The sequence below is a fragment of the Chrysochloris asiatica genome, unplaced genomic scaffold (assembly GCF_000296735.1).
Source record: "Chrysochloris asiatica unplaced genomic scaffold, ChrAsi1.0 scaffold00018, whole genome shotgun sequence".
Classification (NCBI taxonomy): Eukaryota; Metazoa; Chordata; class Mammalia; order Afrosoricida; family Chrysochloridae; genus Chrysochloris; species Chrysochloris asiatica.
In genome coordinates this window covers 32,009,899-32,014,280 of record NW_006408536.1, presented here as the reverse complement: position 1 = coordinate 32,014,280, position 4,382 = coordinate 32,009,899, and the positions used below count along the sequence as shown (strand labels likewise).

General features: G+C 43.3%; 1 pseudogene; it reads left to right on the top strand.

Annotated features, from left to right (window-relative positions):
• Positions 1-4,382, top strand: part of LOC102836141 — a 94,359-nt pseudogene that overhangs the window by 47,597 nt on the left and 42,380 nt on the right.

Genomic DNA, 4,382 nt, shown 5'->3' with positions numbered 1-4,382 from the left:
GGACCGTCCTGTGCATTGTAGGGTGTGGGGCAGCATCCCTGGTCTCCACCCACTGGCCACTCTCTATGGTGGGGACCGTCCTATGTACTGTAGGGTGTGGAGCAGCATCCCTAGTCTCCACCCACTGGTCATTCTCTGTGGTGGGACTGTCCTGTGCACTAAAGGGTGTGGAGCTGCATCCCTGGTCTCCACCCACTGGTCACTCTCTATGGTGGGGACCATCCTGTGCACTGTAGGGTGTGGAGCAGCATCCCTGGTCTTCACCCACTGGTCACTCTCTGTGGTGGAAGCTGTCTTATGCACTGTAGGGTGTGACACAACATCTGTGGTCCCCTTCCACTCCATACCAGAATCAACTTGATTGAAGTGGATTTGGTGGTTTGGGCCCAAAATGTAGTACTAGTCTTAGCAACTTCTGAGTTGATGCCATATATAGTTTACCTGATGGCATACATGCAGGTGCCTTAGTGGCACAGAAGTGAAGCACTGGGCTGTGAACTTAAAAGTCAGCAGTTCAAACCACTAGCTCTGAGGGAAAAAGACTGACAATCAGCTGTTGTAAAAAATATTGTTGTTGTTAAGTTCTGTTGAGTTGGTGCCAACTCAAAGTGACCCTGTAGGGTGTTTCCAAGGTTGTAAATCTTTGCAGGAACAGAAAATGTCATCTTTCTCCCCAGGAGTGGCTGGTGGGCTTGAACAATTGACCTTGTGATTTGAAGTCCTTTGCTTCTCTTACAGAGCCACAGGGCTCCTTCCTGTAAAGATTGTTAGTAGCGTTGTTAAGTGGCCTCAGGTCCTGAAGACTCTAACCCAGGAAACTTCATGGGGGTAGTTGTGTCCGTCCCATGAGGTCATTATGAAATAGAATCAACTCAATGGCATTCAACAACAACAATGCATTTACAGTGCTTTTGGGAAAACGCTCGTGGACTTTTGGCACAAAATTTGCAATATTGTTTTTATTAAATGTCGCCAAGCCAGTTCTGACTCATAGCAACCCTGTATAGTGTTTCGAAAGAGTAGCTAGTGCGTTTACATCACCGACCTTGTAACCTTGTGTTTATCATACAGTGCCACAAACAGGAGGGAAAATAATTTGACATTTCCTTTTTTTTTAACTTTTTATTGTGAATTAAGTGAAGGTTTACAGAGAAGCTCATCAGTCTTACATACACTTTATTTCATCTCAATGATTACAATCCCCTCCCTGCAACAACAGTTATCCCACATCCTCCCCGAGGTTCCTAGTTCCATCCCACCCTCCTTCCCAGCCCTTCTCAATTCTGTCCTTGGGTAAATGTCATTTTGATCTTGAATGATGGACTATTCTGTGGTGAACAGACCTAAGTAGTATTGCTGTCCCCCCATATACCTATACACTGCTTGGCTGAAAATTGGGCTTTGAGGGTGAGTTCTTTTCTAGACCTGAAGGCTGGTCGATGGTTATAGTCTTGGGTTCTTCCAGTCTCTTTCTGACTAGTAATCCAGTCTTTTAAAAAAATTCTTTAGTAATTTTGAGTTTTATTCCACATTTTCTTATAATGGTTCCTTTAATGAAATATACATTAATCTCCTGTCTATGACTGATCCTTATGTAATAGACCGTAGAAAAGAATTATTACAGATTATGTTAGTTAGAGTTGATTTGGACTGTATAGGACAAAATAGAATTTGTCTAAAGGCTTTCCAAGATGGTAATCTTGGAAGCCGACTGCCTCATCTTTCTCCTACAGAGGAAAGAATAGGTTTTCCCAGGAGGCATCCTGATAAATAACTCAAATCACATATCTCTTGGCATTCAAAACTCTAGTGACTTCTCCCCCCAAAATGATCACAATTTGTAAAGTAAAGCTATTGCCTTTTCTACAGTTCCCCTAATTAACCACACATAGATTCCTTTCCTGTCAGTCAGCCTGCTGTTTCTAAACTTGGTGGTGGAAACGCCAGAGGATCCTGGTTCAACATTATAATACAAACAGATTCCAGCTCATGATTGCAATGAGAACTTCGCTGAGGGCAGTTCCATTTGTGTTTGTGAATCTCACCCATAAACGATCCAGAAAACAGGTGTCCAAATGGGTTATGAATTTCATTTATATGCGTCGGCTCTGTGCTGTGGCAGATCAATGCCTGCTCTCCTTCACCTTGAAAGATGCAAATCCGCAGAGTTCTTCAGCTCTTCCAATGACTGCCGGACTATTTTCAGGTGAATGTGAAGATTCACAAGGAGCTAATGTGACTGGGCAAGAGCCCTGGTGGTATAAAGGTTGAAGCTGCTCACCAAAAGTTCAGAGGTTCGAATCCACCCAGCAATCTGCACCCATAAAGATGACAACCAAAAAAGCCCTGTGGGTCAGTTCTCCTCTCTCATAGAGGGTCGCAGTGAGTGTGGATCAACTTGATGGCATGCAGGAACAACGTGGTTAGAGCATCACTAGTATGTTAGGTAAGGATGGTGGCACATTAGTTAAAACTCCCAGCTTCTAACCAGAAGGTTAGAGAATGGAACCTATCAACAACCCCTCTAGAGAAAGATGAGGCTGCCAGCTTCCATACAGATTTGCAGTGTCAGAAAATGTATTTGAATCCAATAACAAATTATGTGGTTGGTATCTTTAAGCTACATGTCTAGAATTTACTATTGGATTCCAATGACACAAAAAGTAAAAGTAAAGGAGAAATAAGGGAATCTAATAAATTCCTTGCAATGGACACAATCATTTTAATCAAACCATAGCCTGCTGTGACGCTGTAGGATAGATAAGCACCATCAACTTTCTGGTTCAAACTGACCTTGTGGTCCAGTATTTTATCCCACAGTACCACACCAGGTCTCCAAGTGGTTGATATTGTTGTTAAGTGCCATCGAGTCGATGCCAACCCATAGTGACCCTATGCACGGCAGAACGAAACACTGCCCGATCCTGGGCCAACCTCACTTTTGTTGCCATGGTTGAGTCCATTGACGCTACCACTTGGCCAATCCATCTCACTGGGGGTCTTCCTCTTTTTCTCTAACCCTCCACCTTACCAAACATGATATCCTTCTCCAGCAACTAGTCCCTCCTGACAATATGTCTAAAGTATGAGAGATGAAGTGTGGCCATCCTGGCCTCCAAGGAGCACTCTGGCTACACTTTTTCCATCACAGATCTGTTGGTTCTATGGGCAGCCCATGACACTTTCAATATTCTCCTCCAACACTGTAACTCAAAAGCATCAATTCTTCTACGGTCTTCCTTCTTGATTGTCCAACTTCCTCATGCATATGAGGTTATTGAAAATAAGAAGGGCTAACATTTCCATTTCTCCATTATATTGATAACCTTCAACTAGACCACAGATTCCATAAGATCAAATTGTCTTTTTTTTTCTTCACTTATTTCCAGAGCCTGGAGTGTATCAATCAGAGAATGTTAGCTTAAAAAAGGGTCAGGTGTCTGTAAGCCCCGGGGGCACTGTTGGATAAGCACTGGACTGTTAACTGCAAAGTTTGTGATTCAAATGCAACAGCAGACAAAAATGAGGCTGTTTTCTCCTGTAAAGCTTTTACAGTCTTGGAAACCTTATTCTACAGGGTCACTATGAGTAAGAACTGACCCCATGGTAGTAGTTGCTTGGTTTTAATTTAATCTATCAGCTTTTTAACATAGTCCTGGGGTGGCTCTGTGGGATAAAACACTGGCCCACAAGATTAGTTTGAACCACAAGGTCAGTGGTTCAAACCCACCAGCCACTCCTTGGAAATCTGAGACAGGGTCACTATGAGGGAACAGACACTGGAGAAGGATATCATGTTTGGTAAAGTGGAGCATGGGAAAAAATAAAGAAGACCCCCCAGCGAGATGGATTGGCCAAGTGGCAGCATCAATGTGCTCATTCTGTTGTGCATAGGGTCGCTGTGAGTCAGTACTGACTCGATGGCACCTAACAACAACAACAATGAATAAGAACTGACTCGATGGCATTTGGCAACAACATCAGCTTTCTGGCTAACATTGGCCCACAGACAACATCTGACCCTGAAGTTGTCTCAACAAATAAAGTCTGTGGCGAACCTGCCACAGTTTTCTGCCTATGTCTTCAGAGAGTTCTAGTGCAGTGCTATAGGATTAGCACTGGACTGCTAACCGCTGGCTTGGTGATTCACACACACGAACTGCTCTGGGAAGCCCTATACAGGGTCACTGAAAGTCAGAACAGACCCAACATAAACAACAATGTGAAACTATGTGGTTTGTATCTTTAAGCTACATGTCTAGAATTTACTATTGGATTCAAATGACACAAAAAGTAAAAGTAAAGGAGAAACTGGTAAGACGGAGGAATTCGCACTGACCACCTAAGACAGGCAGCGTCCCTTAAACAAACAATAAATAAGG